The sequence below is a fragment of the Mus musculus genome, chromosome 14 (genome assembly GCF_000001635.26).
Source record: "Mus musculus strain C57BL/6J chromosome 14, GRCm38.p6 C57BL/6J".
Classification (NCBI taxonomy): domain Eukaryota; kingdom Metazoa; phylum Chordata; class Mammalia; order Rodentia; family Muridae; genus Mus; species Mus musculus.
This window is the reverse complement of record NC_000080.6, coordinates 63,069,216-63,078,539: the sequence shown is the minus strand read 5'-3', so window position 1 is coordinate 63,078,539 and position 9,324 is coordinate 63,069,216. Positions and strand designations below refer to the sequence as shown.

The following is a 9,324-nucleotide window of genomic DNA, read 5'->3' as shown; positions in this document are numbered from 1 at the left end:
AGAGGCGTGACATCAGGAGGCAGGGTCATTGAAGACAATCCTGGGTGTGATGCAGTGCTCCCGTGCTCCCCAGCAATGTGCAATGGCAGTGTTGGTTGAGAAAAAGAAAAGCACTCAACACAGAGAGATAGCTGTTTCATAGCAGAAAGCAACAACGTAGCTCTTAGGCTTTCCTGATGAAAGTCCTCCCCCCCTCCCCCACTTCTTCTATTCTGTGGTTTTGGGGATCAAACTAAAGGCCTCACAACGACAGGCAGCCTCCGCCACCGAGCAACACACCCTCAACCTCCCTGATCTCTTTCTGTTTTTGCTTTGTTGTTTGATTCTTTGGGACAAGATCAAACGTAGCCCAGGTGGGCCTTGAACTTGCTGTGTAGCCAAGGGTGGCCCTGATCTCCTGATCTTCTTGCTTTTGTCTCTCTACCACTGAGATTAGGAGCATGGGTCTCCACACCCAAACTCCTTGAGTTTGTAATAAAAGTTGCACTAGAGCAGGGCGTGGTGGCGCATGCCTTTAATCCTAGCACTCGGGAGGTAGAGGCAGGCGGATTTCTGAGTTTGAGGCCAGCCTGGTCTACAAAGTGAGTGCCAGGACAGCCAGGGCTACACAGAGAAACCCTGTCTCGAAAAACCAAAAAAAAAAAAAAAGTTGCACTAGGGGATTTTCGTCATCAATAGTGTGAACATTGGAAAGGATTAGTGTAAACACAGATGATTTTGGTTTGTTTGGGGCGGGGTGTCTTAGGAAAAGAAAAATTTTAAAATAAAAATAATTTTTGAGAAAACATGTTTAATGTGATTTAAACACTGTGGAATGTGTATACATATCAAAATATCACACATTATTTCCTTAACATGCACAATTGTATGCCTTTATGTACCAGTTAATAATTTTAACTAGGGCTGCGGAGATAGTTCAGTAGGTGAAGTGAGGATGTTGCATAGACATGAAGATTTGAGTTTGATCCCCAGGACTCAAGTGGAAAAGCTGAGTGTGATGGTGGTGATTGTAACCCCAGTCCGGGAAGGTGGAGATAAGATTCCCTGGGTGTCCCTGGCCAGCTACCTACCCACCCACTCGACCAAACTCCATCTCTCTCTCTCTCTCAGAGATACCAATTTTTAAATATATTTTATGCTGCTCTGTGAATGCAGTTCCCAAGGAGGCCAGAAGGGGGCATCAGATACCCCTGGCGTTGGAGTTGCAGATGGCTGAGAGCCATCTGACTGGGGCTTGACAACTCTTCAGTGCTGGGCAAGGGACCTAACTCCAGCCCTTAGGCAGGGTGTGGTGGTGCACACCTCTAATCTCAGAGCTCGGGAGGCGGAAGCAGTCTCTGAGTTTGAGGCCAGCCTGGGTGTACATAGTGAGTTCCAAGGCTACACAGAGAGACCCTGTGTAACCTTGTTTCTCACCTTTTTGAAACCTATGGTCTATTATTGTCATTCATTGTCACCCTACTATGACACAGTTATCAGGCACGGGGTTCTGAGAAGTTGGAGAACAGCTATGCTCAATCAAGGCCTTGTCCTCAGCCCTTCCTAACAGGCTCTATTTTATTGTTGTTGTTGTTGTTATTTGTTTGTTTGTTTGTTTCAAGACTGGGTTTCTCTGTGTAGCTCTGGCTGTTCTGGAACTTGCCCTATGGCCTAGGATAGACTTGAACTCATGAAGATCAGACTGCCTCTGCCTTCCTAGTGCTGGGATTTTAAGGTGTGTTCCACTCCCACCTCCACCTCCACCCCCATCCTGCCCCAGGCCCTACTCCGAGTTTTGACCTGTAGGTTTCCCAGCTGTGGGTCACTTTTCGCGTCTTCCTTTTCCTTTACCGGAGGTCTGTTGGGGGCAGCTAGAGTTCAGCAGCTCTCTGTAGACTCCCTTCCCCTGTATTGTTTGTTCTCTGCACACATATGCCCTTTCCTAACCAAACAGCGCGGAGTCAAAGAAAGCTGAATAGGTCTCATAACCCCGTTTCCTGGTCACAAGACAGACAGTCGTCATCCCTGCCTTGTCTGCCTCCTGGTGTCTCGCAGGACCTCTCTATGTCCGTATTTGTTTCCAGCCGGGGTCCGGATGTAGGCTGAGCTTTTTACATTGCCCCTTAGACAGTCTCCAAGTCACACCTCCAGTCTTGCAAAAGGCTTATTGGCTACAGAGCCCGCTTTTCATGCTCACAGCGCCACCAAGTGGCTTACCTGGTGGAAGAACAGTCAATTATCTGGAGCGAATAGGATCCATCCAGGAGGAGCAGTCTCCTCACAGGGATGCCAGTGTTCCTGCTAGAACACGCCAATACAGACCTCCCTGACTTTTTCCGCTGTGACTTTGGTGTTTCTCCTTTCCTGTCTCTGAAGGAATGGGGTCTGTAGATAGGGAACTTAAGAAACTCTCTCATACCATAGTCTAATGACCCTAAGTTTGTATGGACCTGCAGCACATTCCCGCGGCACAGGTGCCTGGTTTCCATATCTCACCCCACCCCCACCTGCCCATCACCTGAGCTCGGTGCTACCTGCTCCTCCACCCGCGATTGTGCCTGCTGCATCTGCACTTTCCTGACACCTCTGCCTTCATCTCCTCCCGCGACTCCACCTCATTCTTCTTCATCAGCCCCTCCTTGCTGTCTGCACTCCACACCCCCTGCCCACACACCAATTCCGGAAACTATACCTCTCCAAACTCCAGGTGTCTGGACTCCTGGGTCCTCTAGGCCCAGACTGACCCACGGCCAGACGACTTTGGGCTAGATTCCATGTGCTTATCCTGACCATCTTGCCATCTGTGGAAAGAGATAGGGTGGGAGTCCATGTTGAAAGCAAAGCCTCCTCACTCAGGGCCTGCTTTGAAGCCCCGCCCCTGCTGAGCTTGTAGATTAGGGACCCAAAGCCTCTCCTGCCTTTTGACTCCAAGGCCAAGTTTCATCTTTCCATCTTAACCCAAACTATCCTGCATCTACGGAGGAGGACTCTCCTGTCCCCCAAATACTTCCATGTTCCTCATCTTCACAATGCAGAACACATACGCCTTTGACCCAGAAACATTTCATCAGCTACTCATCCTGAAACCCACATGCACTTCTGAAGGATGAGTGATAGACCCTTTCTCTCCCTCTGCGACAGATTAGAACAGATTAAAAATAGATAAAGGCAGGTTTATTAGGAGTCAGCTCTCCTGTGGGCTCACTGATCCCACAGGCGGAGGTCAGTGAAGCCACACACCTGGCCTAAAGCAAGAGGATTTCATAGAGTTTACTCGAGGAGTGATGGCGTGCCAGCGAGGCACTTTCCTGACACCTCTGCCTTCATCTCCACCAGCGAGGCACACCATGGACAAAAACAGCCCCTGGGCGGCCACTTTTAGGTGGGTGGTCAGAAAGGAGGAGAGATGGCTTCTAAGCCTGAGTTGTTTCCCTTGCAGGCTTTCCTTGGGTGAAGAAGAGCAAACAGGGTGTCTTAGTTTGTACAGGAGATAAGCAAGGGTTCCGACCAAACAGTGGGGATGAGATCTGCTCATCACCTCCACAACTCCTAACTGTAAAGGTGATGTGGATCTACTTCCATACAAAAGAGCTTGCAGGAAAAGTAAGAATCGGTTGCTAACTCCACAAGGGAAGAACTCCGGGCTTAGAAGCAATCGCTCCTCGTTCCTGACAACCCACCCAAAAGTGCCTGTCCAGGAGACTACTCAATTTTCAATGGATACATACGTCTAGAATAAAGACTCCTTCCTATGAAATACACACACACCTACACAAACATAACCACATACACACACACACACATACACACACACACACACACACACACACACACACAGAGAGAGAGAGAGAGAGAGAGAGAGAGAGAGAGAGAGAGAAGAGAGAGAAAGAGAGACCTACACAGACATAACCACAGACATACACATACACACACACACAGACACACACACACACACACACATGAAAAAGGGAGATAAGAGTTAGTTGCTCTAGATGTCAAGGATCCTATATGTTGATTATCTTTGAAGACAGTTGTTTTCTACCTCTAATCACTGAGCTTCTAGAAGCACGAGTCCTTATGTGTTCTTCAAGTCTAGCCCACATTACTCTTCCCTGCAGGACTCTGGCTCTCACAGGCTGAAGGGACTGCCCATGCTTTTTTGCTGAGAAAACACTTTAAAAAAAATTCTTTGACAATTTCATACATGCATGCAATTTATTTAGATCATTCTCACCTCTGACTCCATGTTCATATCCCACATATCCCCTCCAATCCCCCCCCCCCCCCCCCCCCGTCAATCCAGCAAGCACTGCCTGCTGGAGTGTTGCCCTGACCTGGTACAGGTGACCATAGCTACAGTAACTTTGAGAGTGTGATGTTCACACCCGGAAGACAGAATTCCACAGACTTCATTCCAGCCCTTCAGCTCCGACATTCCCTCTGCCTCCTCTCTCACAGTGTTCCCGGAGGGAGCTGGGGTGGACTGACACAGAGGCTGAGTACTCAGGTCACTTCTCTGTATGTCGATCAGTTGTGAGTCCCTGCATTGATGCCCACTGCAGAAAATGGGCCATCTGGCCCAGGGTGAGGGCAGCACTAACCTCAGAGGATAAAGGTAACTATTCAGTGGGCAGTTGGACAACATTTCGTTGTAGTAGAAGCAATTTAAGCTTATCCCCATCTAGCTTACAAATGAATGAGACTCAGACTGTGGTTGTTTTGTTTGGCTTTGGCAATTACTGGGATCACCCCTAATCTACTCTTCTAACTGCTGGCCTGGCTGCCTCCCCAGCAGTGTACCCCAGACACTTGCTGTTTCTCCTGGCCACGTGCTCACAGTCCATCTCCCCTCATGGAGGCGTCTTCTCTCTCCTCCTTCTCCTCCTGGTCTCTCTCTTCTTCACTCCCAATCAGGTAACTTAAAACCTACCTACCTCTAATCCTGCAAATAATTGGCTATAGCCAATTATTTGCAGGATTAGAGTTTTAAATCAAGGAACTAATAGTTTTAAATCAAGGAACAAGGTTTGCATAACAAAATCTTGTAAACATGACAATTCACTCATCGGCCTAGACCTTCAGGTACAGAATTTAGCATTACAATACATAGCGACAGACCAAACCACAACATGCTTTTACCATGCTCCTTGTGGTCTGGTATTTGCTTATTGACTCATGCATATGAATTCCTACTGATTGGAACTCTGAGGTAATAGATCCTGTCTAATTGAGTTTTAGATTCCTGTTAAAGGGAAATTGTTCTGACAATTGCCTAAACCTCAGAAAACAGTTTAAGACTAGCTCCGTGAGCTATGACTATTGGAGCTCAACTCCAATTGCAACAAGGCCAAAGGGGAGCATTTATAGCCAAGGACAGGATTAGGGAGCCAATGGATTGAACATTAATAAAGAACCTGAGGGGCATGGGGTTCTGGCTGAAGGCAAGCCAAAGACTTAGAAAGAACAAGGAACAGGGAACTTAATCACATATGGAGTGGGGTGGATATCAAAATACAGGGATTGTTGTTAAACTCACCCAGCAGGATTCTTTGCCAAGACAAGGTAGGCAAAGCTGAGGGGGGACAAAGAAGGGGGCTGAGGGGACTGGTTGAAGTTGGGTCACCATGGATATGGCTGTGTAGATGCACTGATGTGAGCTTTAGGCATGGGACTGCAGAACTCCAGCACATCTTCCTCACTGCCTTTCAGGAAGTAGATCTTAGTTAGAGTGTCCTTGATGGGCTTTGCCCATTCCAAAGGAGTTGTACCTCACTCACCGTATGGCCTTCCTGTCAGAGTTCTCTAGAACAATGAAACTTTATGCAGACACATCTTCCCCTCTCCTGGTTTCTCTCCTGGGACCTGGAAACTATCAAATCCATCATTCCTTCTCCAGGCATTTGATAAGCACCAATGTATGCCAGATCCTATTATGAGTGTAAATAACCGAAGAGTGTATCCATGAACAAAGTGTAAAATCCCCCATCTGTGTGAGGGTGTGCATTAGGCTCTTCTCAGGACCAGCAGTGAACTGGGCTCTAAGCTCACAGGGCAGGTCTAGGAAGTCAGGGGAAGGAATTTTGAAAGCAAGTAGGGTGGGGTGAGCTTGGAGGAGCTCTATAATTCTAAATAGGGTGATGATATAAAACATTGTTTAGCAGGTGACATGATGAATGGAGAGGAGTGGACATCTGCAGGGATATAACTCCAGGAAGAGGAGAAGCAAAAACAAACAAAACAAAAAAACAAATACCAGATGCAGCAGCACACCTGGAATATTCAGGAAACATAAACCCCGGGGGACAGGACAGACTACAAAACATACAGCAACAGCCCCTTACTAAAGTCCTTACTGAATGAACGAAGGACCAGCCTCCCTGATGAACCGCTCACAGAAGAACACGGAAACGTATTCCTGTGATTGTGTGATGAGTGGTGTTTCTGGGTCAGCTCCGCTCTGAACCAGATGACCTGGCACCGCTACTGTTCAGCAGCCCAGGACTTGCCCAAAGTCATCACTTTTACCTTTAATCACCTCTAACTTTCTGTTTCCATCTGCCCTCTCCTTCTGCACCCTCCGAAATCCAAGTCTTCCCAGGAGGCTGCCTGCATGGCCATTGGCCTGGGAGTTCCTCAGAGGCACCCGGTAGGGATGTGGCCACAGACTCTGCACCCAGGCAGGCAGTCACATAGCTGGCTGTAGGGATGGGGCTGGAGAAAAGCAGTGAGCACAAGTCTGAGGAACAGATGATTCAGGGGTCAATGGAGGGGAAGGTGGGATTTACAGAGGTAAGAGGAAAAACCACTCTGAAAAAGAGTCCTGGAGAAAGCATTCAGAGAATCCGCATGGGTTCTCACCTGATGCAGAGCAGGAGGGGTTCGTGGCTTCTGGGCTTGGTCCTTGTGCTGCTGCTGATAACCCGGAGCTGGTGCTGCTGTGGTCCCTGCATTAGTCCATTCTCAGTGCACCAGATGAGCACGGGAGGAAATAACTTTAGGAAGGAAGGATGGAAGGAAGGAAGAAAAAAAGGGAGGGAAGAAGGAAGAAAGGAAGGGAGGGAGGGAGGGAGGGAGGAAGGAAGGAAGGAAGGAAGGAAGGAAGGAAGGGAGGGAGGGAGGGAGGGAGGGAGGGAGGAAAAAAAAAGGTAGGGAAGAAGGAAGGAAGGGAGGGAGGGAGGGAGGGAGGAGAGAAGGGCTTATTTCAGCTCACCATTTAAGAGGTTGGTTCTTAGTGGTGAAGAAGGCAATGGCAATAGGAGCTTAAAGTAGTTGGTGGCTTAGCGCCGTCAGGAAGCCAAGAGCGATGAATGCGAATGCTCTGCTCATTGTTTTTTTGCCTTTTTATGTCCTGGGCATTCCGACCCATGCAGTGGAGCTTCTGTAGTGTGTGTGTGTGTGTGTGTGTGTGTGTGTGTGTGTGTGTGTGTGTGTGTGGTCTTCTCTCCTCAGTTAACCCAATCTAGAAGCTTCCTCATAGGCACACTCAAGGTGTGTCTCCCTGGTGATTCTAGGTTTTCTCTCGGTGATAATCGATACTAACCGCTTCTCTGTCACAATTACAAAGACAGCTCAATTCTTTCCCACCTCCGTTTGCATGGGCGGCTCTTCTCTCATGCCCACTCTTCTCTCTACAGCCATATCATTACCTGTGTTACATTTGGGACTCAGCCTAGGTGTCTCCTTCCCTGGGATGCCTGCAGGGAGGTAGGTACGGCAGCCTGACCTGATTTCTACAGACCTCGCAGTTTCTTGTTTTGAGTTTTGTTGCCCTGGGAACTCCGGCTGGCTAGTGAGCTGACTTTCCTCCCTTGGTGGCAGAGGCCACATTTCCATTGCCCAGCACAGGATGGCACGCATAGGTGCAAAGCAGGTAGCCAATGGTTGTTTTAACAGATCGATCAGAAAGATGTGAATTAGAAGCTCCCTGGATACTTAGTATATCCTAGCAGGCATCCAGGAGGAGAGGGACACTTTTCTATACAGGAAAAGACAACCACCAGGATTACCGTGGGGCAGGATTTAGATTTAAGCAGCGTTTCCCAGATAGACTCTGGGAGCCAAGGACAGTTTTGTGTTATTTGCTTTGGTGGGCAAGGAGAGACTCAATCCAAGTTTGGAAAATGCTTTAGGAAACCCACTTTCAAATTTGCCACTCACTAGGACTACAAATTGGTTTACTGGTGAGGGAGGCAGGGAAAGGGAGAAATGCCCATCAAAGATGAAGGATCAGGTAGGTGACTCTAGATCATGGCTGGGCCAGGGCCATTCCTTCTTAGCCAGGGCTCTGTCATACTCTCTCTGGGCGTCTTACCTGTGCATAGCTTCCTCTACTGTGCGGCACAGGGCTGTGTGTCAACCAGTTCCCCCAAACGATGTGTGTGGCCTCTGCGTGGCCGGAGGTTAAGTCATGTCTCCTCCTAGCTCAGAGGCTAAAGCCTCCTGCTTTTGAAACACCTTCACCAAAGTCAGAGGGCGACTGGAAAAGGTGATGATGGCGTTGGTGGCTGTCACCACTGTCTGCTGCTGGATCTCTCTGTGAATGCTAGTCTGACTCCTCTGTGATGTTGTGGCTGCATCACTGTTGTGGAACGCTGTGCTTCGAGCACATCAGCACATCAGCTATTACTATCTTAATCAGAGGAGCTGTGGTTACTCACAAGAGACCCTCCTGATTCAACCTGTGGAGGAGGGTCATAAGACCTTTACCTGAGACTCCAGCAACTCCATGTGGCTCAGAGTTAAGAGCACTGGCTGCTCTTCCAGACGCTTGAGTTCAAGTCTCTGCACTCACGTGATGGCTCACAGCTGTCTGTAATCCCAGTTTAAGGAAATTCAGTGCCCCTTTCTGGCTTCCATAGGTACCAGGCTACTGGAGAGTGTGGAGCTCAAGGAGACCCTCAGGCAGGATTAAGACTCAGGATGGTCAAGGCACATCCAGAGGCTGGAAAAACTAGGATTTTGCCAAGCAATCTATAAATATTTCAACACTGTATAGTGTAAGGCTGTGTGTGATGTGCGTGAACATTTTGCGGGGTTGGGGCATGGTTTATTATTCCAGTTTAAAGGCCAGAATACGAAGGTTCAGGGAAACGATTTGCTGAAGGTAAATCAACGATTGAGCAAGATAGTCAAGACTCTTGCACAGGCTTTGAAATGAAGTGTCTTCTAGGCAGAGAGGAGGTGTCCCATAGAACACTTCCAAGTCTAGGTTGACATCCAGGATGGACATGCCAGCAGTTTTGGGGGTCTCTGGGGGTCCCAGCTGTCTGGTATTCCCCACCCCATGAATTCCCTTGGTAGCTAGCTTCTGGTTAATTTAGTAACTGCCACAAGAGGGATGTCACT

General features: G+C 48.5%; 1 long non-coding RNA gene across 3 annotated transcripts; it reads right to left on the bottom strand.

The window, feature by feature from the left end:
- Positions 1–1,164: 1,164 nt before the first annotated feature.
- On the bottom strand, positions 1,165–7,723 carry Gm35908. 3 transcript variants are annotated; one of them, XR_001781282.2, is made up of 4 exons: positions 7,190–7,723; positions 6,838–6,923; positions 2,672–2,780; positions 1,165–2,196 (listed from the first exon to the last, which is right to left on the bottom strand). It is a non-coding gene; the product is annotated as a predicted gene, 35908 (long non-coding RNA). The 3 variants fall into 3 exon arrangements; XR_874690.2 differs by having other exon boundaries at positions 6,838–6,971; positions 7,626–7,723; XR_383489.3 differs by lacking the exons at positions 1,165–2,196; positions 2,672–2,780 and adding an exon at positions 5,279–6,690 and having other exon boundaries at positions 6,838–6,971; positions 7,626–7,723.
- Positions 7,724–9,324: the final 1,601 nt, after the last annotated feature.